Raw genomic sequence first — 25,203 nt, 5'->3', positions numbered from 1 at the left:
GGCGTGTTTCATCTTAAGATATTTAAGATGAAAAGTTATTGAATTTTTTTATTTTGTCACACGCCTTTGCTGTAGCCATGCATTGTTTGTGAAGAAAAATGCTTTTTTGAGAGTCTAAATATGGGTGAAAACTCACAAAACTTTGCACACACACCAGACCTGTCTGGAACATGAATATTTTATTTAGAGATTTGTTGTGCAATTTGTAATAAATGGCTCAATAGCGCCCTCTAGACATTTTTATGAAGTCTTTCCGATTATATGATTCAGCTAGATGTGTGAATATTGGCAGGCATGCCGAATATATTCAAAAAGTATTCTATATAGCCATGTGCCAATCCATTTTGATTTTATTTTGTTAATTGTGCATCGTTTTTGGCCTTTCCATGAAACTTTAAAAACACAAAGCATGGCAAAAACGTTTACAATTTAGATGGTTTCCTATTTGACAGTACCCCAACATGCCAGTACCCCGACGTGCAAATACTCCAACGTGGCCCGGGTTGCGAGGGCCCTTTATAGCTGCTCGCAGCTCTAGTTCTTCTTCTTCTTCTTCTTCTTCTTCTTTTTCTTTGTTATTATTCTTTTCCGCAAACAACCACATTTTTGAGGCACTAAACATGAACGAAAACTCACCAAACTTTACACGCAGATCGGGCCTGGCGAAAAATTTGATATTTTAAAGTCGCCATACATGATAACAGAAAAATGGCTCTGTAGCGCCACCTACATAGGTTTAACGGATCCCTGTCCCACTACGATTGTCCTATGGCTACGAAAATTGTGTGGCACCTGTAGCACATCCAGATGAACAAAAACCTCTTTGATATGTGTACCCTAAAATAGACAGGAAGTGAGGTATGAGTATTTGAATGTCCAATTTTGGCCCATTTTTGCACATTTACAGGGGTCATACTTTTGCCCGCTTCTCCTACACGGTTAACCCGATTGACTTCAAACTTGGGCTGTACCATCTCAACACCTGGGACAACATCATGGTAAAAAATCTAAAGTTTTTGACGGTGGCGGGGCGTCAAATTTACAGTTTCAAAATTCTTACTTAACAAAGCATTGCCGGTGGTACGTTTAATTGAGAGCCACGAAAATTGGTACACATATGTAACAGACTATGATCTACAAAAAAGCCTGTTGGTGCCATATGCTAAACCTAACAGGAAGTCCGCCAGAGGCGAGGCATCAAATTTTGTGTTTCAAAATTCTTATTTAATGAAGCATTCTCGGCTGTACATTTCACCTAGAGTTACCAACATTTGAAGACATATGTAACAGCCCTCAAGGTACAAAAAACTCTTTTTGAACCATATGCTAAACCGAACAGGAAGTCCGCCATTTTGATTTACTTTGGAACGTGTTGCCATTTTTTGGGCCATTTCATAGGGGTCTTATTTTAACGAACTCCTCCTACAGAGTTTATCCGATCATCTCCAAACTTGGTGTGATTCATCTTAAAATGTTGAAGATGAAAAGTTATTGAAAGCTTTTTATTTCGTCGCACGCTGTTGCCGTGGCATGCACAGTTTGCGAAGGAAAAAATTCCCTCTTAATGAAGCATTCCCAGTTGTACGAAGCTGCTAGAGCTACGAAAATTTGGAGACAAATTTAACAGCCCACGATGTACAAAAAAGTCTCTTGGTGCCATGTGCTAAACCCAACAGGAAGTCCAGTAGGGGCCGGTCATCACATTTTGAGGTAAAAAACTCCTCTTTAACGAAGCATTCCCGGTTGTACGTTTCACCTAGCGCTATGATAATTTAGAGGCATACATAAGAGCCCACGATGTACAAAAAAGTCTCTTGGAACCATCTGCTAAACCAAACAGGAAGTCCGCCATTTTGATTTACGTTGGGATTTGTAGCCATTTTTTGTGGCCTTTTTTAGGGGTCATATTTTAACGAACTCCTCCTACAAAATTTATCCGACTGTCTTCAAACTTGGTGTGCTTCATCTTAAGATGTTTAAGATACAAAGTTATCGAAAGTTATTTATTTTGTCGCACGCCGTTTCATGGCGATGCATTGTTTGCCAAGTAAAATGCTGCTTTTTTTTTTGGGTCTAAACATGTGCAAAAACTCATGAAACTTTACACACACATCAGGCTTGTCATAAGCATAAATATTTTAGAGATTTCTTATTAAATTTGCAATAAATGCTTCAATAGCGCCCTCTAGACATTTTTATGAAGTCTTTCCGATTATATGATTCAGCTAGATGTGCGAATATTGGCAGGCATGCCTAATATATTCAAAAAGTATTCTATATAGCCATGTGCCAATCCATTTTGATTTTATTTTGTTAATTGTGCATCATTTTTGGCCTTTCCATGAAACTTTACAAACACAAAGCATGGCAAAAACGTTTAAAATTTAGATGGTTTCCTATTTGACAGTACCCCAACATGCCAGTACCCCGACGTGCAAATACCCCAACGTGGCCCGGGTTGCGAGGGCCCTTTATAGCTGCTCGCAGCTCTAGTTCTTCTTTTATTTGTTATTATTCTTTTCCGCAAACAATCACATTTTTGAGACACTAAACGTGAACGAAAACTCACCAAACTTTACACGCAGATCGGGCCTGGCGAAAAATTTGATATTTTAAAGTCGCCATACATGATAACAGAAAAATGGCTCTGTAGCGCCACCTACATAGCTTAAACGGATCCCTGTCCCGCTACGATTGTCCTACGGCTATGAAAATTGTGTGGCACCTGTAGCATATCCAGATGAACAAAAACCTCTTTGATAGTTGTACCCTAAAATAGACAGGAAGTGAGATATGAGTATTTAAATGTCCAATTTTGGCCAATTTTTGCACATTTACAGGGGTCATACTTTTGTCCACTTCTCCTACACGGTTAACCCGATTGGGTTCAGACTTGGGATGTACCATCTCAACACCTGGGACAACACCATGGTAAAAAATCTAACGTTTTTGACATACTATATGACGGCGGTGGGGCATCAAATTTAGAGTTTCAAAATTCTTACTTAACGTAGTATTGCCGGTTGTACGTTTAACCTAGAGCTACGAAAATTGGTACAAATATGTAACAGACTATGATCTACAAAAAAGTCTGTTGGTGCCATATGCTAAACCCAACAGGAAGTCCGCCAGAGGCGGGGCATCAAATTTTGCGTTTCAAAATTCTTAATTAAAGAAGCATTCCCGGCTGTACGTTTCACCTAGTGTTACCAAAATTTGAAGACATATGTAACAGCCCTCAAGGTACAAAAAACTCCTTTTGAACCATGTGCTAAACCTAACAGAAAGTCCACCATTTTGATTTACTTTGGAACGTGTTGCCATTTTTTTGGCCATTTCATAGGGGTCCTATTTTAACGAACTCCTCCTACAGAGTTTATCCGATCATCTTCAAACTTGGTGTGATTCATCTTAAGATGTTGAAGATGAAAAGTTATTGAAAGCTTTTTATTTCGCCGCACGCTGTTGTCGTGGCATGCACTTGTTTGCAAAGGAAAAATATTCTTCTTAATGAAGAATTCCCAGTTGTACGAAGCTAGAGCTACGAAAATTTGTAGACATATGTAACAGCCCACGATGTACTAAAAAGTCTCTTGCTGCTTTGTGCTAAACCCAACAGGAAGTCCCGCAGGGGCCGGGCATCACATTTTGAGCTAAAAGACTCCTCTTTAACGAAGCATTCCCGGTTGTACGTTTCACCTAGCGCTATGATAATTTGGAGGCATACATAAGAGCCCACGATGTACAAAAAAGTCTCTTAGAACCATATGCTAAACCAAACAGGAAGTCCGGCATTTTGATTTACGTCGGGATTTGTAGCCATTTTTTGTGGCCTTTTTTAGGGGTCACATTTTAACGAACTCCAACGAAATTTATCCGACTGTCTTCCAACTTGGTGTGTTTCATCTTAAGCTGTTTAAGATGCAAAGTTATTGAAAGTTTTTTTTTATTTTGTCGCAAACCGTTGCCATAGCGATACATTATTTGCCAAGTAAAATGCTGCTTTTTTTTTTTTGTCTAAACGAGCGAAAACTCATGAAACTTTACACACACATCAGACTTGTCATAAACATGAATATTTTAGAGATTTCTTGTGCAATTTGCAATAAATGGCTCAATAGCGCCCTATAGACATTTTTATGAAGCTTTTGGAAATGTATGATTCAGCTAGATTTGTAAAAATTGGGATACCTATCAGCCTAAGACTGACAAAAGAGTTTCTAAAGCCATATGCTAAACCAAACAGGAAGTCTGCCATTTTGATTTACTTTGCTATTTGTCGCCATTTTTTGGGGCCTTTTATAGGCCTCATATTTTCTACAAAACTTATCAGATTGTCTTCATTCTTTGGCGTGTTTCATCTGAAGATATTTAAGATGAAAAGTTATTGAAATTTTTTGTCACGACTTTGCTCTCGCGATGCATTGTTTGCAAAGAAAAATGTTTTTTTTTTAGTCTAAACATGAGCGAAAACTCAAAACTTTGCACACAGATCAGACCTCTCAAGAACATGAATATTTTAGAGATTTGTTGTGCAATTTGTAATAAATGGCTCAATAGCGCCCTCTAGACATTTTTATGAAGTATTTCCGATTATATGATTCAGCTAGATGTGTGAATATTTGGAGGCACACCTATCAGCCTAATACCTACAAAAATTATTCTATAGCCATGTGCCAAACCATTTTGATTTTATTTTGTTAATTGTGCATCATTTTTGGCCTTTCCGTGAAACTTTGCAAGCACAAAGCATGGCAAAAACATTTACAATTTAGACGGTTCCCTATGAAACAGTACCCTAACATGCCAGTACCCCGACGTGCAAGTACCCCAACGTGGCCCAGGTTGCGAGGGCCCTTTATAGCTGCTCACAGCTCTAGTTATTAGGGCCCGAGCAGCGACCGCTGCGAGGTCCCTATTGTTCCTGAAGGAATTCTTATTAGGGCCCGAGCAGCGGCGGCGGCGGTGCCGCTGCGAGGCCCTATTGTTTTTGTAGGAATTCTTCTTATTATTCTTCTTTTTCTTCTCCGCAAACAATCGCATTTTTGAGACACTAAACGTGAACGAAAACTCACCAAACTTTACACGCACATCAGGCCTGGCGAAAAATTTGATATTTTAAAGTCGCCATACATGATAACAGAAAAATGGCTCCTTAGCGCCCCCTACATAGGTTAAACGGATCCCTGTCCCGCTACGATTGTCCGACGGCTATGAAAATTGTGTGGCACCTGTAGCACATCCCAATGAACAAAAACCTCTTTGAAGTGTGTACCCTAAAATAGACAGAAAGTGAGGTATGAGTATTTAAATGTCCAATTTTTGCCAATTTTTGCACATTTACAGGGGTCATACTTTTGCCCACTTCTCCTACACGGTTAACCCGATTGACTTCAAACTTGGGATGTACCATCTCAACACCTGGGACAACATCATTGTGAAAAATGAAAAGTTTTTGATATACTATATGACGGCGGCGGCGCATCAAATTTAGAGTTTAAAAATTCTTACTTCACGAAGCATTGCCGGTTGTACGTTTAATCTAGAGCTACGAAAATTGGTACACATATGTAACAGGCTATGACCTACAAAAAACTCTTTTTGAACCATATGCTAAACCTAACAGGAAGTCCACCATTTTGATTTATTTTGGAACGTGTTGCCATTTTTTTGGCCATTTCATTGGGGTCTTATTTTAACGAACTCCTCCTACAGTGTTTATCCGATCATCTTCAAACTTGGTGTGATTCATCTTAAGATGTTGAAGATGAAAAGTTATTGAAAGCTTTGTATTTCGTCGCACACTGTTGTCATGGCATGCACTGTTTTTAAAGGAAAAAAAATATCCTTAAAGAAGCATTCCCATTTGTACGAAGCAGCTAGAGCTACGAAAATTTGTAGACATATGTAACAGCCCAAGATGTACAAAAAAGTCTCTTGGTGCCCTGTGCTAAACCCAACAGGAAATCCCCCAGGGGCCGGGCATCACATTTTGAGCTAAAAAACTCCTCTTTAACAAAGCATACCCGGCTGTACGTTTCACATAGAGTTACCAAAATTTGTAGAGGTATATAACAGCCCTCGAGGTACAAAAAACGCTTTTTGAACCATATGCTAAACCTAACAGGACGTCCGCCATTTTGATTTACTTTGGAATGTGTTGCCATTTTTTTTGGCCATTTCATAGGGGTCATATTTTAACAAACTCCTCCTACAGAGTTTATCCGATCATCTTCAAACTTGGTGTGATTCATCTTAAGATGTTGAAAATGAAAAGTTAGTGAAAGTTTTTTATTTCGTCACACGCTGTTGTCGTGGCATGCACTTTTTGCAAAGGAAAAAAAATCTTATTAATGAAGCATTCCCAGTTGTACGAAGCAGCTAGAGCGACGAAAAATTGTAGACATATGTAACAGTCCAGGATGTACAAAAAAAGTCTCTTGGTGCCATGTGCTTAACCCAACAGGAAGTCCCCCAGGGGCCGGGCATCACATTTTGAGCTAAAAAACTCCTCTTTAACGAAGCATTCCCGGTTGTACGTTTCACCTAGCGCTATGATAATTTGCAGGCATACATAAGAGCCCATGATGTACAAAAAAAGTCTCTTGGAACCATGTGCTAAACCAAACAGGAAGTCTGCCATTTTGATTTATGATGGGATTTGTTGCCATTTTTTGTGGCCTTTTTCAGGGGTCATATTTTAACGAACCCCTCCTACAAAATTTATCCGACTGTCTTCAAACTTGGTGTGTTTCATCTTAAGATGTTTAAGATGCAAAGTAATCGAAAGTTTTTTATTTTGTAACACGCTGTTGCCATAGCAATGCATTGTTTGTCAAGTGCTGCTTTTTTTTTTTTTATACACGGAAAACTCATGAAACTTTGCAAACACATCAGACTTGTCATGAACATGAATTTTCAGAGATTTATTGTGCAATTTGCAATAAATAGCGCCCTCTAGACATTTTTATGAAGCATTTCCGATTGTATGATTATGCTAGACCTACAAAAAAGTATGTAGCAGCCATTTGCCAAACCAAAGAGGAAGTCCGCTATTTTGATTTTATTTTGGGAATTATACATCATTTTTGGCCTTTTTCATTAAACTTTGCACAGACAAGGCATGGAAAAAACTAACATTTTAAATGGTCCTTGTTCCATGTAACAGTACCCCAACGTGCCAGTACCCTGACGTTCAAGTAACCCAACGTTGTGCTCAATAGCGCCCTCTATGCATTTTTATGGAGCATTTCCAATTGTATGATTCAAGCGATACACAACTAAAGATGACTTGACCTAGATTTGTGAAAACTGGGAGGCATACCTATTAGCTTAAGACCTACAAAAAAGTATTCTGTAGCCGTATGCTAAACCTAAAAGGAAGTCCGCCATTTTGAATTTATTTTGGGAATTGCACACCATATTTTGCGTTTTGATTAAACTTTGCACACACAAGGCTTGTCAAAAACATTTTAGATGGTCCTTGTCCTATTTGACAGTACCCCAACGTGCCAGTACCCCGACGTGCAAGTACCCCAACGTGGCCCGGGTTGCGAGGGCCCTTTATAGCTGCTCGCAGCTCTAGTTAGGGCCCGAGCAGCGACCGCTGCGAGGTCCCTATTGTTTTTCAAGGAATTCTTATTATTCTTCTTCTTTTTATTTGTTATTATTCTTTTCCGCAAACAACCACATTTTTGAGGCACTAAACATGAACGAAAACTCACCAAACTTTACACGCAGATCGGGTCTGGCGAAAAATTTGATATTTTAAAGTCGCCATACATGATAACAGAAAAATGGCTCTGTAGCGCCACCTACATAGGTTTAACGGATCCCTGTCCCGCTACGATTGTCCTATGGCTACGAAAATTGTGTGGCACCTGTAGCACATCCAGATGAACAAAAACCTCTTTGATATGTGTACCCTAAAATAGACAGGAAGTGAGGTATGAGTATTTGAATGTCCAATTTTGGCCCATTTTTGCACATTTACAGGGGTCATACTTTTGCCCGCTTCTCCTACACGGTTAACCCGATTGACTTCAAACTTGGGCTGTACCATCTCAACACCTGGGACAACATCATGGTAAAAAATCTAAAGTTTTTGACATACTATATGACGGTGGCGGGGCATCAAATTTACAGTTTCAAAATTCTTACTTAACGAAGCATTGCCGGTGGTACGTTTAATCTAGAGCTACGAAAATTGGTACACATATGTAACAGACTATGATCTACAAAAAAGCCTGTTGGTGCCATATGCTAAACCTAACAGGAAGTCCGCCAGAGGCGAGGCATCAAATTTTGTGTTTCAAAATTCTAACTTAATGAAGCATTCCCGGCTGTACATTTCACCTAGAGTTACCAATATTTGAAGACATATGTAACAGCCCTCAAGGTACAAAAAACTCTTTTTGAACCATATGCTAAACCGAACAGGAAGTCCGCCATTTTGATTTACTTTGGAACGTGTTGCCATTTTTTGGGCCATTTCATAGGGGTCTTATTTTAACGAACTCCTCCTACAGAGTTTATCCGATCATCTCCAAACTTGGTGTGATTCATCTTAAGATGTTGAAGATGAAAAGTTATTGAAAGCTTTTTATTTTGTCGCACGCTGTTGCCGTGGCATGCACAGTTTGCAAAGGAAAAAATTACTTCTTAATGAAGCATTCCCAGTTGTACGAAGCAGCTAGAGCTACGAAAATTTGGAGACAAATGTAACAGCCCACGATGTACAAAAAAGTCTCTTGTATTATTATTATTTTTTGTACCTTACAAGATTATCTCTTGTGCCACATTAAACCCCTTTGCAGGCCTGAGCCAAACCACGGTCCATACATTTGATACCACTGCTTTATTTCAATGGTCAAGTACTTCATAACCACACCTACTTATGCTTGTCCTTGCATATATAGTAGACAACAAAGAGCTCTTTCAACAAAAGACATTTCCATCTACAAAGTCATACAAGGTAAGCACTCTATAAATTCTGCAATCACTACACTTCTATTCCTAAATTATCACTTCAAATACCAACAATGGTTAATACAGCTACAAATTTCTTGTATGTTTATGAAGTATGATACTGTATTTATTTCTACTCCTTTGCTTTTCTACAGAACATGAACAAATCACCAAGCAAATTCTCTTTTGATAAAGACCCTCTAATCATCTCCATACGCAAAGATTGCCAACTTTTTTCCGTAAGTATACAATACATAAACTAAACAGGACAACTTTCTCAATCATATACAGTATGCCATACATATATGTATTAAGTTCTCATTTATTAACAGGTTTGTTAAAGGCACCTTTAGTGTGTTTTTCTGTTTGTAATGTTTCTCCACGAGCACGTCTAGCCATTGATATCATGTAGAACACATATGCTAACCTTTTAGAGACAATTGAAGCTTACTTGCACAGTAGCCACTATCTTAACCACTTAATTCACATGTCTACTTGACAACTTATTACATGTAGTGAAATGGTACTTTGTGCGTCTTATGCTTTTTTCTGAACACTGCTTTTCAACTCTTTCCTTAAAACCAATACATGCGGTACTGTTATACTGTATAAATATATATGTCCGTGTGTATATATTTGTATATTCTTTCAAATAAACTCGTTTTGACACACACAGCCATTGAGTAACATGCAACACGACCACAACGTTTTGCACCAACACTTTACACTTACATAACCATTTATGTACCTGTCGTATCCTTACTTTTAATCATCATTTCATCACACAATCCTAAAACATTGCTTTTTGACCCAGATGATTCAACTATACCATTTTTGCGTGTCTTATTACTTACTAGCTATATTATTTATTAACGGGCAAAAACTATGAATATAAGATCACCGTCAAATATTACGTCTGTAATATCCATATACAGTGCATTACATAATATGCATTTGTATTAAGACACTACCATGCTAAAAATATGCACACGACTGTTCTGTAAACTACACCTAAGACAACCAAACTTCACAGATCTAACATGATTCTTCATTCTTTTTTGTTCTACAGATGTATCAAATGCTGCCACACAGACAGAAGAAGCCACTGAGGACATGCACGAAGACGATGATCACAATATAACAGGACAGGTTAACCCCCCTGAAGTTTTAGCCCGCAGGTCAAAGCGTCCTAGGACTAATTCATCCATGGAGGTTACATTATCCTAAGACAGACTATGTGCTAACCCAAACTCTTTGACCCCAAGGGATTCATCTGTCCCAGAAAACTTTTACACTAAAGAGTTTATCTGTCCTAGGGCGCTGTTAACCCCAGGTTAAAGTGTTATTTAATCTGTCCTGTTACAACAGCTATACATAAACAACTGCATTCCTCTCCTGTTCCATCTTTCGCACTTCTTTCATCTCTTTTTCTCCTCTACTTATACCTATGCTTGCTCATGTGCTTTTTTCCCCTTTAGATGATGTCATTGGTTAGCCTGCTTCAAAGCTACATTTTTTCTTGAATAACTGTCACACATTTACTGTTTGCTGGACCCTACAAAACTGTCACAATACTTCACTATGTCATGAATACATATGTGTTGCACAGCGACACCACATTAAGAGTCATCAAAAAGCTTTTTATTTGATCACACACCATCTCTGTGCCATGCAATGTTTTCAAATGAACAGATGCTGGTTTTGAATATCAAACGAGCGACTTTTCATGAAACTTTGCACACACATCAGAAAGTCCACACTTTTGAATTTATTTTGGGAATTGTGCATCATTTTTGGCCTTTTACTGCACCTTTTTACACACAAGGCACGGCAAATGCATTTCTATTTTCCATGGTCCTTGTCTATTTAACAGTACCCCAACGTGCAAGTCCCCCGACTTGCATATACCCCAACGTGGCCCGGGTTGCGAGGGCCCTTTATAGCTGCTCGCAGCTCTAGTTATTCTTCTTCTTCTTTTTCTTTGTTATTATTCTTTTCCGCAAACAACCACATTTTTGAGGCACTAAACATGAACGAAAACTCACCAAACTTTACACGCAGATCGGGCCTGGCGAAAAATTTGATATTTTAAAGTCGCCATACATGATAACAGAAAAATGGCTCTGTAGCGCCACCTACATAGGTTCCCTGTCCCGCTACGATTGTCCTATGGCTACGAAAATTGTGTGGCACCTGTAGCACATCCAGATGAACAAAAAACTCTTTGATATGTGTACCCTAAAATAGACAGGAAATGAGGTATGAGTATTTGAATGTCCAATTTTGGCCCATTTTTGCACATTTACAGGGGTCATACTTTTGCCCGCTTCTCCTACACGGTTAACCCGATTGACTTCAAACTTGGGCTGTACCATCTCAACACCTGGGACAACATCATGGTAAAAAATCTAAAGTTTTTGACATACTATATGACGGTGGCGGGGCATCAAATTTACAGTTTCAAAATTCTTACTTAACAAAGCATTGCCGGTGGTACGTTTAATTGAGAGCCACGAAAATTGGTACACATATGTAACAGACTATGATCTACAAAAAAGCCTGTTGGTGCCATATGCTAAACCTAACAGGAAGTCCGCCAGAGGCGAGGCATCAAATTTTGTGTTTCAAAATTCTTATTTAATGAAGCATTCCCGGCTGTACATTTCACCTAGAGTTACCAACATTTGAAGACATATGTAACAGCCCTCAAGGTACAAAAAACTCTTTTTGAACCATATGCTAAACCGAACAGGAAGTCCGCCATTTTGATTTACTTTGGAACGTGTTGCCATTTTTTGGGCCATTTCATAGGGGTCTTATTTTAACGAACTCCTCCTACAGAGTTTATCCGATCATCTCCAAACTTGGTGTGATTCATCTTAAAATGTTGAAGATGAAAAGTTATTGAAAGCTTTTTATTTCGTCGCACGCTGTTGCCGTGGCATGCACAGTTTGCAAAGGAAAAAATTCCCTCTTAATGAAGCATTCCCAGTTGTACGAAGCAGCTAGAGCTACGAAAATTTGGAGACAAATTTAACAGCCCACGATGTACAAAAAAGTCTCTTGGTGCCATGTGCTAAACCCAACAGGAAGTCCCGTAGGGGCCGGTCATCACATTTTGAGGTAAAAAACTCCTCTTTAACGAAGCATTCCCGGTTGTACGTTTCACCTAGCGCTATGATAATTTAGAGGCATACATAAGAGCCCACGATGTACAAAAAAAGTCTCTTGGAACCATCTGCTAAACCAAACAGGAAGTCCGCCATTTTGATTTACGTTGGGATTTGTAGCCATTTTTTGTGGCCTTTTTTAGGGGTCATATTTTAACGAACTCCTCCTACAAAATTTATCCGACTGTCTTCAAACTTGGTGTGCTTCATCTTAAGATGTTTAAGATACAAAGTTATCGAAAGTTATTTATTTTGGCGCACGCCGTTTCATGGCGATGCATTGTTTGCCAAGTAAAATGCTGCTTTTTTTTTTTTTGTCTAAACGTGCAAAAACTCATGAAACTTTACACACACATCAGGCTTGTCATAAGCATGAATATTTTAGAGATTTCTTATTAAATTTGCAATAAATGCTTCAATAGCGCCCTCTAGACATTTTTATGAAGTCTTTCCGATTATATGATTCAGCTAGATGTGTGAATATTGGCAGGCATGCCTAATATATTCAAAAAGTATTCTATATAGCCATGTGCCAATCCATTTTGATTTTATTTTGTTAATTGTGCATCATTTTTGGCCTTTCCATGAAACTTTACAAACACAAAGCATGGCAAAAACGTTTACAATTTAGATGGTTTCCTATTTGACAGTGCCCCAACATGCCAGTACCCCGACGTGCAAATACCCCAACGTGGCCCGGGTTGCGAGGGCCCTTTATAGCTGCTCGCAGCTCTAGTTCTTCTTATTATTATTCTCCGCAAACGATCACATTTTTGAGACACTAAACGTGACCGAAAACTCACCAAACTTTACACGCACATCAGGCCTGGCGAAAAATTTGATATTTTAAAGTCGCCATACATGATAACAGAAAAATGGCTCCTTAGCGCCCCCTACATAGGTTAAACGGATCCCTGTCCCGCTACGATTGTCCGACGGCTATGAAAAGTGTGTGGCACCTGTAGCACATCCCAATGAACAAAAACCTCTTTGAAGTGTGTCCCCTAAAATAGACAGAAAGTGAGGTATGAGTATTTAAATGTCCAATTTTTGCCAATTTTTGCACATTTACAGGGGTCATACTTTTGCCCGCTTCTCCTACACGGTTAACCCGATTGACTTCAAACTTGGGATGTACCATCTCAACACCTGGGACAACATCATTGTGAAAAATGAAAGGTTTTTGATATACTATATGACGGCGGCGGCGCATCAAATTTAGAGTTTAAAAATTCTTACTTCACGAAGCATTGCCGGTTGTACGATTAATCTAGAGCTACGAAAATTGGTACACATATGTAACAGGCTATGACCTACAAAAAACTCTTTTTGAACCATATGCTAAACCTAACAGGAAGTCCACCATTTTGATTTATTTTGGAACGTGTTGCCATTTTTTTGGCCATTTCATTGGGGTCTTATTTTAACGAACTACTCCTACAGTGTTTATCCGATCATCTTCAAACTTGGTGTGATTCATCTTAAGATGTTGAAGAAGAAAAGTTATTGAAAGCTTTGTATTTCGTCGCACGCTGTTGTCATGGCATGCACTGTTTGCAAAGGAAAAAAAATATCCTTATTTGTACGAAGCAGCTAGAGCTACGAAAATTTGTAGACATATGTAACAGCCCAAGATGTACAAAAAAGTCTCTTGGTGCCATGTGCTAAACCCAACAGGAAGTCCCGTAGGGGCCGGTCATCACATTTTGAGGTAAAAAACTCCTCTTTAACAAAGCATACCCGGCTGTACGTTTCACCTAGAGTTACCAAAATTTGTAGAGGTATATAACAGCCCTCGAGGTACAAAAAACTCTTTTTGAACCATATGCTAAACCTAACAGGACGTCCGCCATTTTGATTTACTTTGGAATGTGTTGCCATTTTTTTTGGCCATTTCATAGGGGTCTTATTTTAATGAATTCCTCCTACAGAGTTTCTCTGGTCATCTTCAAACTTGGTGTGATTCATCTTAAGATATTGAAGATGAAAAGTTATTGAAAGTTTTTTATTTCGTCGCACGCTGTTGTCGTGGCATGCACTTTTTGCAAAGGAAAAAAATCCTTCTTAATGAAGCATTCCCAGTTGGACGAAGCAGCTAGAGCTACGAAAATTTGGACACATATGTAACAGCCCACGATGTACAAAAAAAGTCTCTTGGTGCCATGTGCTAAACCCAACAGGAAGTCCCGCAGGGGCCGGGCATCACATTTTGAGCTAAAAAAAAACTCCTCTTTAACAAAGCATTCCCGGTTGTACGTTTCACCTAGCGCTATGATAATTTGGAGGCATACAGAAGAGCCCACGATGTACAAAAAAGTCTCTTGGAACCATCTGCTAAACCAAACAGGAAGTCCGCCATTTTGACTTACGTCGGCATTTGTAGCCATTTTTTGTGGCCTTTCTTAGGGGTCATATTTTCACGAACTCCTCGTACAAATTTCATCCGACCTAGCATTTTCCTCGCCAATGTCCGTTCTTTGGCAAATAAAATGGATGAAATACGACTCTCCATCGCCAATAATAAACGGATTATGGACTCAAATGTTATGGTTTTTACTGAAACGTGGCTAAACAATAGCTACCCGGACAATGCTATTGAGTTAGCAGGACGTCATTTACACCGAGCTGACAGGACAATAGACGACTCCGGCAAGACCAGAGGTGGAGGTTTGTGCATTTACACTAACAAAGCTTGGTGCATGGACTCTGCCACGATCGAAAGATATTGCTCACCTAGTGTAGAGTTTTTAATGGTCAAATGTAGACCTTTTTATCTTCCTAGAGAATTCACTTCCATTATACTCACTGTAGTATATAGCCCCCCGGATGCTAATGCTAAAGTAGCTATGAAAGAACTTTATGCTGCTATTAGCAAACACCAGGCCAAACATCCCGAGGGTGCTTTCATTGTTGCTGGTGACTTTAACCACTGCAATTTGAAGACAGTCCTCCCCAAATTCCATCAACATGTCTCCTGCCATACTAGAGGGGACAAGATCTTGGATCATGTTTACTCCAATTTGGCTGGAGCATATAAAGCAACACCCCTCCCCCACATCGGGCAATCAGATCATCTCTCCCTGTTCCTCACACCTCGGTATTCACCACTCATCCAACGTGTGAAACCAATTGTAAGGACAATAAATGTATGGCCAGTTGGGACAGATGCTGTGCTCCAAGACCGATTCAAAAACACAGACTGGAATATGTTCACCAACGTAGATTTGAATCAGTACGCCTCGTCTGTACTGAACCACATCTCCACCACTGTAGACAGCGTCACCACCCAGAAACAGATTACTATGTACCCTAATCAGAAGCCTTGGATGAATAGGAATGTCCGACTCCTGCTGAAAGCTCGCAACAGCGCCTTCAGGTCAGGGGATGCACAGGCCTATAGCACAGCCAGGGCTGATCTGAAGAGGGGCATCAAGAAGGCCAAACGCCACTATAAGGAGAAGGTAGAAGAGCACTTCTCCAACTCCAATCCACGCCTCATATGGAAAGGATTACAGACGATCACAGATTACAAGACCACCAGACCTTCCCCCGCTTCCTCTGATATCTCATTTCTCAATGAGCTCAACAACTTTTATGCTCGTTTTGAGAGGAAGAACTTAACAACTGCAACCAAGGCAGATGTGACTCCGGACCACCAACCATTGACTCTCTCCTCCAACGATGTAGGAGAGATGTTGAGCAAGATTACAGTATACAAGGCTGCGGGTCCTGACGGCATTCCTGGACGAGTTCTTAGAGCGTGTTCTGGTGAGCTGGCAGGTGTACTTACAGACATATTCAACCTGTCCTTGGCTCATGCTGTGGTACCAACCTGCTTTAAATCCACCTCCATCGTACCAATACCCAAAAACTCCATCCCATCAAGCCTCAGTGACTACCGTCCGGTAGCCCTCACCCCGATCATTGCAAAGTGCTTTGAGCGGCTGGTCTTGGCACACCTCAGATCTTGTCTTCCCCCCACCTTGGATCCCCACCAATTTGCCTATCGGCAGAACAGGAGCACAGAGGATGCCGTCTCCATAGCGCTGCACTCTGTTCTCTCACATTTGGATAATAGAAACACCTACGCTAGAATGCTGTTCATAGACTTCAGTTCTGCATTCAATACAGTCAGCCCCTCAAAACTCATTGCAAAACTTATGGATCTAGGCATCAGTCCCCTCATGTGCAACTGGTTACTGGATTTCCTGACTAGCCGGCCTCAACATGTCCGACTAGATAATTATTGTTCATCTACCATCACTATAAATACCGGCGTGCCACAAGGCTGTGTGTTGAGTCCCTTCCTTTATTCTCTTTACACCCACGACTGCAGACCTTTCAGTGGTTCCAATACCATTATTAAGTTTGCAGATGACACCACGGTGATTGGCCTCATCAAAGACAACGATGAGGCTGCCTACAGGGAGGAGGTGGATCATCTGGCTGAGTGGTGCGACTCCAACGACTTGCTGCTCAACACTGAGAAGACCAAGGAGCTAATTGTGGACTTCAGGAGGAATGCAGCCCCACATACACCCATCCACATTAAAGGGATGGTGGTGGAGCGTGTGAACAACTTCAAGTTCCTGGGAATCCACATCTCTGAGGATCTCACATGGACAACTAGCTGCTCCAAGCTGGTTAAAAAGGCTCACCAACGGCTCTTCTTCCTCAGGGCTCTGAGAAAGAACCATCTGTCCTCACATCTTCTGGTGAACTTCTACCGCTGCACTATTGAGAGTATTTTGACCAATTGCATCACAGTTTGGTATGGAAACTGCTCAGCTATGGACCGGAAGGCTTTGCAGAGGGTGGTGAAAGCCGCCCAGCGCATCGCCGGTGCACCACTCACCTCTGTTGAGGACATCTATATGAGGCGGTGCCTGAAGAGGGCGAAGAAAATCACGAAAGACTCCAGTCATCCAGCACATGGACACTTTACCCTCATGCCCTCTGGAAGGCGTTACAGGAGCCTCCGGACTAAGACCACTAGATATCAGAATAGCTACTTCCCTACTGTTGTTAGACTCCTGAACACTGTCTCCTGATCATAATTGCACTACTGTAAATAAATATCTGTAAATACTGTAGAGACAGTCATATACAATTATTTAGCTGTTTATCAATATTATATACATATTCATATCCTGCCATAATGTGTACATACTAAATCGATCTTATTTTTAAAATATATAATTTACTCTTGCTAAAGGACTTCTGGATGGATGCAAACGGCATTTCGTTGTTCTGAACTTGTGACAGTGCAATGACAATAAAGTTGAATTCTATTCTATTCTATTCTATTCAAACTTGGTGTGTTTCATCTTAAAGACCAAATGTGAAGTAATTTCATGAAATACCATATAGGGTCACAATAGAAGCATTGAAACACTGTCCAACAAATAAAGTATGAAAAAATAATTTATATGTTATATATTTGACGAAATAATCGCTTTTCCGAAGTTTGAGCTTGTCGGGCGACAAACCCGGAAGTGATACGTCACACCGGGAACAGCGATGGCAGCGCTCCATGCAGACGCTATAGAAAGCCACTCAAACGTCGATTCAGACAGCGATATCAGCGATAGTTTGAGCGAAAATGAGGAGAACCAAGTTTTTGAAGAGTTGGAGGAAGAGGAGGAGGTTGGTATTTTATACGTTGGACCTTACATGTACGAGCCAGATGCTAATCAGGATGCTGATAGTGCGCCCAGACGACCTGACATGGAATGGAGACAAGACTCGTCGAGATTACAAGATTGGTAAGATATATGTAGGCAGTGGTATTTTTTTTTTTTATTTGAAGATGCCAGCATTTGGGCATAATTTTATATATATTTTTTTTTAAATAAATAAATCGGACTTTATGTTCAAGCAGTTACTCAGTACTTGAGTATTCTTTTCAGCAATGTTTTTTTTTACTTGTACTTGAGAGATTTATCAATGACTATTTCTTACTTTTGTACATGATTCAGTCCACGTACTTGTATATTTTGAAACAAATGTTTTCATAAACAGAATTATTGACTGATTGGTATAGCAATACACTTGTTCAATAACATTTCTGTTCATGGTGTCATCGCTCAGTATTTTACTATTTATTTTATTTTTTTTAATTTCAGGTGTACTTGTGGTAATTGCCAGCAAATGCCTACAGCTGTAGTATGTGTTTGCTGCCATGAAATTCAAAAAGTAGTGACTGTACGTCTACAAGGAGAGGAACACTTCAATCAGGTACTGGACTGCATCACTGATCATCCTGGATTCAATGCTGTGTGCCTGGACCCATATGGATTACAGGTAGCATGGATGACCTACAAACAACAGTACAGAGGCAAGGCATTTGATGGGCCACAGGATGCCAAGTATAGACATATTGCCTACAGACAATTTGTGCGCTGGTGCTGGAAGTTTCTTGGTCTGGACAACCGTGTTGTCCTTCCAGCATGTGCAGTGTCTTGTATCAGGGCACATTTTCCACCACCAGGAGAAGAGGAGTCAGCTTTATTCAAAGGGTTTCGTGTTTCACAGAGAAATGTTCCAGAACTGTGATTTGGACTAGTTACATCATAATAAAAATAAACAAATGAGGACAACTTAATACAAGGGATGTGATTCTTTATTTTCTGAGGAATCTCGTATGGTGCTCAGCAATAACATTTGATTTTTCCGGTCTGTTCACTGCTGCTGTAAGAAATTGTGGGTCGACGACCACATCACCGGTTCTGTACTTATTTGGAATGTCAATCAGTTTCATCACCTCTGAAAGGCAGTCATTCACATAGTCTGCAAAAAAAGAAAAAAAAAATTGGGATGATAAATATTTGGGCGACATACATACTTACACTAAAGCCTAATTTATGCCTCCACGTTTGCTCTCGCGTCGATGAGCGCCGTCGATCACATGATCGACGCGAGCCATGAATTTTAAGTGCTGCGTCGCTCGTGGCCGGCCGACGTGCACACGTCGCCAATCCTTGGACGCACGTCGATGGCGGGGCGTCGCTCGCTTCTGATTGGCCCGTTCGATGGCGTTTTTTCTTTTTTTTCTCTCTCTCTCTCCCCGCCCCCTGCCCAGATAGTTTCCGTGAAGGCAACTGGCGGCGCAAATCGACTTCCCTGCTCGGAGACCACGGCTGTGCATGTGGATATGTGCCTGGGACGAGAGGCGGAAAACAACAATAAAAAATAAAAAATAAAATAAAAAACTGTGTTCGCTAAGCGCACGGCTGTTGTGTTTTGGCGAGTTTACGGCCGACACCGGTGCAAATTGGCAATAATTAATTGCCACGGTGATGAACTTACTCTCCCCCCGGCTTTGTTTCGTGTTTCTGAATTAAATTGAACTTCCTGAATCCGCCATAAAATGCAGAGTAATCGCCACTCTGTGGCGGCCCAGCCATAGCGACAGCGGGACTTGGTGTGAAACTCCAGCAGACACAGATGTGTATTGCGCACAAGTCGGAAGGCAAACGCACGAGCGGAGCTCCAACGTGACGCCTCGACGCGAGCCTCTCGCAGAAGCATACTGAGGCCTTAAGTAATGCATCTGCCTGGAATTGTTTTTGTTTCATAACTTACCATAAGTTGCATCCACCAATATCTTTCTCAGAGAATAGCCACCACTCTTATATTTGGGATAAACGATGCAGTAGGAGTGTATTCCTTCCTTCGTCACTTTCTGTGGTCTCCCAGCATTTTCATTATAATGCATAGCAGCGAGAATGATTCTGGAATTGAACAAAAATTGCCTTATTAACAAATTGTCACATTGTGATGAAATAGCTTTATATCTCAAAGTTCTACATTTCATCCACATTATGTGGTGGCATAACTTCATCATCTTCGCTGTTAGAACAGGATTCATCCTGCAATAACTGACCCTCGTAATCAGCCATTTCTTGTTCAGAGGCAGCTGCAGAGGTGATAGCCTCAGGTACGGCTCGCTTCCTTTCTCGGTTAGCTGCTGCTGCACGCTGGGCAGGTGGATTTTGAATCTGCTGCTGGTCTTGTGGAGGCAAGTGAATTGTTGGGACAGCAGTTGCATTGAGCAATAACCTGCAGAAACATAAGGAGACACTAAAAATATGCTTCGCTCATAAAACCTATAAAACCAACCAGCATTTAAATATATAATTAAAAAAAATACTATCACATTTCATCTAACCCTGCCTTACCAAATATTTAATTATTTAATGACCCATAAAATGCAGTACGATTGACATATGATTGGCAGTTTTTCCAAAGGACGTGTTATGTTCTTTCATCAACAAAGCAATGCTGCCAACCTATTGAAATTTACTTCCAGAACAATTTGTCTCACTGCCATTATTACTCATCGTTGATATGAAAAGCACCGAGACGTTAGCTTTCGGTTAACGTCGCTAGCTTCTACTGTTCATTCCACAACTGTTGGAAGCTCTGCTTTGTCAAAGTCATCAGTGATCTATCCAAAAATTCCACGTGTTTTCAAAATAATTGTAATCACTTACTTTTTTGCAAATCCTTTATCATAAGCAGACTGGTTGAGGAAGCAGGCATCTTCGAAGTGTTTGTAACACAGAACACTCTTCGACGATGGCGTGAAATTCATTCGCTTCGCGCGAACGAAAGTTGTCCATTTACGTGCCCTGTTATCTTTTGGCCACTCGTACAACTTTTCTTAGCTTGAGAACAATACATCGCCACACATCGTCGAGTCATCTTACCGAGTAGCAATGCAAACAATGCAGTTCAATGGCCGACTTCTCTCGCAACTTCCCGGTGTGACGTCATTTCCGAAAATTTCCGAAGATTGTCGAAGAAAAGCATTTTCGTTGTCAAGGGCGTTGCTATGGGTTAAACTAAGAACCTGAAAGGGTTGCGTTAAAAAAAACAACGAAAATATGCTGACAATGGTTTAGCCATTGGTATTACTCAAAAACATGGTTGGCCAACCTTACTTCACATTTGGCCTTTAAGATGTTTAAGATGCAAAGTTATCGAAAGTGTTTTATTTTGTCACATGCTGTTGCCATAGCGATGCATTGTTTGCCAAGTAAAGTGCTGCTTATTTTTTTTGGTCTATACATGTGTGAAAACTCATGAAACTTTGCACACACATCAGACTTGTCATGAACATGAATTTTTAGAGATTTCTTGTGCAATTTGCAACAAATCGCGCCCTCTATACATTTTTATGGAGCATTTCCGATTGGATGATTCAAGCGCGAAATAACTAAAGATGACTTGACTTGATCTAGATTTGTGAAAGCTCAGAGGCATACATACCTATTAGACAAGACCTACAAAATGTATTCTGCCGTATGCTAAACCTAAAAGGAAGTCCGCCATTTTGAATTTATTTTGGGAATTGCACACCATATTTTGCGTTTTGATTAAACTTTGCACACACAAGGCTTCTCAAAAACATTTTAGATGGTCCTTGTCCGATTTGACAGTACCCCAACGTGCCAGTACCCCGACGTGCAAGTACCCCAACGTGGCCCGGGCTGCGAGGGCCCTTTATAGCTGCTCGCAGCTCTAGTTCTTATTCTTCTTCTTCTCCGCAAACAATCGCATTTTTGAGACGCTAAACGTGAACGAAAACTCACCAAACTTTACACGCACATCAGGCCTGGCGAAAAATTTGATATTTTAAAGTCGCCATACATGATAACAGAAAAATGGCTCCATAGCGCCACCTACATAGCTTAAACGGATCCCTGTCCCGCTACGATTGTCCTACGGCTATGAAAATTGTGTGGCACCTGTAGCATATCCAGATGAACAAAAACCTCTTTGCTATGTGTACCCTAAAATAGACAGGAAGTGAGATCTGAGTATTTAAATGTCCAATTTTGGCCCATTTTTGCACATTTACAGGGGTCATACTTTTGCCCGCTTCTCCTACACGGTTAATCCGATTGACTTCAAACTTGGGATGTACCATCTCAAGACCTGGGACAACACCATGGTAAAAAATCAAAAGTTTTTGACATACTATATGACGGCGGCGGGGCATCAAATTTAGAGTTTCAAAACTCTTCCTAAACGTAGCATTGCCGGTTGTACGTTTAACCTTGAGCTACGAAAATTGGTACACATATGTACCAGACTATGATCTACAAAAAAGTCTGTTGGTGCCATATGCTAAACCCAACAGGAAGTCCGCCAGAGGCGGGGCATCAAATTTTGCGTTTAAAAATTCTTACTTAATGAAGCATTCCTGGCTGTACGTTTCACCTAGAGCTACCAAAATTTGAAGACATATGTAACAGCCCTCAAGGTACAAAAAACTCTTTTTGAACCATATGCTAAACCTAACAGGAAGTCCGCCATTTTGATTTACTTTGGAACGTGTTGCCATTTTTTTGGCCATTTCATAGGGGTCTTATTTTAACGAACTCCTCCTACAGAGTTTATCCGATCATCTTCAAACTTGGTGTGATTCATCTTAAGATGTTGAAGATGAAAAGTTATTGAAAGCTTTTTATTTCGCCGCACGCTGTTGTCGTGGCATGCACTTGTTTGCAAAGGAAAAACATTCTTCTTAATGAAGAATTCCCAGCAGCTAGAGCTACGAAAATTTGTAAACATATGTAACAGCCCACGATGTACAAAAAAGTCTCTTGCTGCTTTGTGCTAAACCCAACAGGAAGTCCCCCAGGGGCCGAGCATCACATTTTGAGCTAAAAAATTCCGCTTTAACGAAGCATTCCCGGTTGTACGTTTCACCGAGCGCTATGACAATTTGGAGGCATACATAAGAGCCCACGATGTACAAAAAAGTCTCTTGCAACCATGTGCTAAACCAAACAGGAAGTCCGCCACTTTGATTTACGTTGGGATTTGTAGCCATTTTTTGTGGCTTTTTTTAGGGGTCATATTTTAACCAACTGCTCCTACAAAATTTATCTGACCGTCTTCAAACTTGGTGTGTTTCATCTTAAGATGATCGAAAGTTTTTTATTTTGTCGCACGCCGTTGCCATTGTTGCATTGTTGCATTGTTTGCCAAGTAAAGTGCTTCTATTTTTTTGGTCTATACATGTGCGAAAACTCGTGAAACTTTGCTCACACATCAGACTTGTCATGCACATGAATATTTTAGAGATTTCTTGTGCAATTTGCAATAAATGGCTCAATAGCGCCCTCTAGACATTTTTAGGAAGCTTTTGGAAATGTATGATTCAGCTAGATTTGTAAAAATTGGGACACCTATCAGCCTAAGAATTACAAAAAGTTACTAAAGCCATATGCTAAACCAAACAGGAAATCTGTCATTTTGATTTACTTTGGTATTTGTAACCATTTTTTGGGGCCTTTTATTGGGGTCATATTTTCAACAGAACTTATCAGATCGTCTTCATTCTTTGGCGTGTTTCATCTGAAGATATTTAAGATGAAAAGTTATTGAATTTTTTTAGTTTGTCACACGCCTTTGCTGTAGCCATGTATTGTTTGTGAAAAAAAATGCTTTTTTGAGAGTGTAAATATGGGTGAAAACTCACATAACTTTGCACACACACCAGACCTGTCTGGAACATGAATATTTTATTTAGAGATTTGTTGTGCAATTTGTAATAAATGGCTCAATAGCGCCCTCTAGACATTTTTATGAAGTCTTTCCGATTATATGATTCAGCTAGATGTGTGAATATTGGCAGGCATGCCTAATATATACAAAAAGTATACTATATAGCCATGTGCCAATCATCCATTTTGATTTTATTTTGTTAATTGTGCATCAGTTTTGGCCCCCACATCAAACTTTGCAAACACAAAGCATGTCAAAAACATTTACAATTTAGAGAGTTTCCTATTTAACAGTACCCCAACATGCCAGAACCCCGACGTGCAAATACCCCAACGTGGCCCGGGTTGCGAGGGCCCTTTATAGCTGCTCGCAGCTCTAGTTAGGGCCCGAGCAGCGGTGGCAGCGGTGCCGCTGCGAGGCCCTATTGTTTTTCAAGGAATTCTTATTATTCTTTTTCTTTGTTATTATTCTTTTCCGCAAACAATCACATTTTTGAGACACTAAACGTGAACGAAAACTCACCAAACTTTACACACACTTCAGGTCTGGCGAAAAATTTGATATTTTAAAGTCGCCATACGTGATAACAGAAAAATGGCTCCATAGCGCCACCTACATAGGTTTAACGGATCCCTGTCCCGCTACGATTGCCCTATGGCGACGAAAATTGTGTGGCACCTGTAGCACATCCAGATGAACAAAAACCTCTTTGATATGTGTACCCTAAAATAGACAGGAAGTGAGGTATGAGGATTTAAATGTCCAATTTAAGCCCATTTTTGTACATTTACAGAGGTCATTCTTTTGCCCACTTCTTCTACACGGTTAACCCGATTGACTTCAAACTTGGGCTGTACCATCTCAACACCTGGGACAACATCATGGTAAAAAAATAAAAATTCTTTGACCTACTATATGACGGGGGTGAGGCATCAAATTTAGAGTTTCAAAACTCTTACTAAACGTAGTATTGCCGGTTGTACGTTTAACCAAGAGCTACGAAAATTGGTACACATATGTAACAGACTATGATCTACAAAAAAGTCTGTTGGTGCCATATGTTAAACCCAACAGGAAGTCCGCCAGAGGCGGGGCAGCAAATTTTGCGTTTCAAAATTCTTACTTAAAGAAGCATTCAAGGCTGTACGTTTCACCTCGAGTTACCAAAATTTTAAGACATATGTAACAGCCCTCAAGGTACAAAAAACTCTTTTTGAACCATATGCTAAACCCAACAGGAAGTCCCCCAGGGGCCGGGCATCACTTTTTGAGCTAAAAAACTCCTCTTTAACGAAGCATTCCCGGTTGTACGTTTTACCTAGAGTTACCAAAATTTGAAGACATATGTAACAGCCCTCACGGTACAAAAAACTCTTCTTGAACCATATGCTAAACCGAACAGGAAGTCCGCCATTTTGATTTACTTTGGAACGTGTTGACATATTTTGGGCCATTTCATAGGGGGCTTATTTTAACGAACTCCTCCTACAGAGCTTATCCGATCATCTCCAAACTTGGTGTGATTCATCTTAAGATGTTGAAGATG

At 40.3% G+C, this 25,203-nt stretch overlaps 1 long non-coding RNA gene across 1 annotated transcript; it reads right to left on the bottom strand.

Moving 5' to 3' along the window:
* Nucleotides 1–18,741: 18,741 nt before the first annotated feature.
* Nucleotides 18,742–19,934, bottom strand: LOC144020833 (uncharacterized). The gene is made up of 2 exons (XR_013283983.1): nt 19,722–19,934; nt 18,742–18,926 (listed from the first exon to the last, which is right to left on the bottom strand). It is a non-coding gene; the product is annotated as an uncharacterized LOC144020833 (long non-coding RNA).
* Nucleotides 19,935–25,203: the final 5,269 nt, after the last annotated feature.

The sequence above is a fragment of the Festucalex cinctus genome, chromosome 6 (genome assembly GCF_051991245.1).
Source record: "Festucalex cinctus isolate MCC-2025b chromosome 6, RoL_Fcin_1.0, whole genome shotgun sequence".
Taxonomy (NCBI): domain Eukaryota; kingdom Metazoa; phylum Chordata; class Actinopteri; order Syngnathiformes; family Syngnathidae; genus Festucalex; species Festucalex cinctus.
Note: the sequence above shows the minus strand (reverse complement) of the source record. Positions and strands in the feature narration are given on the sequence as shown.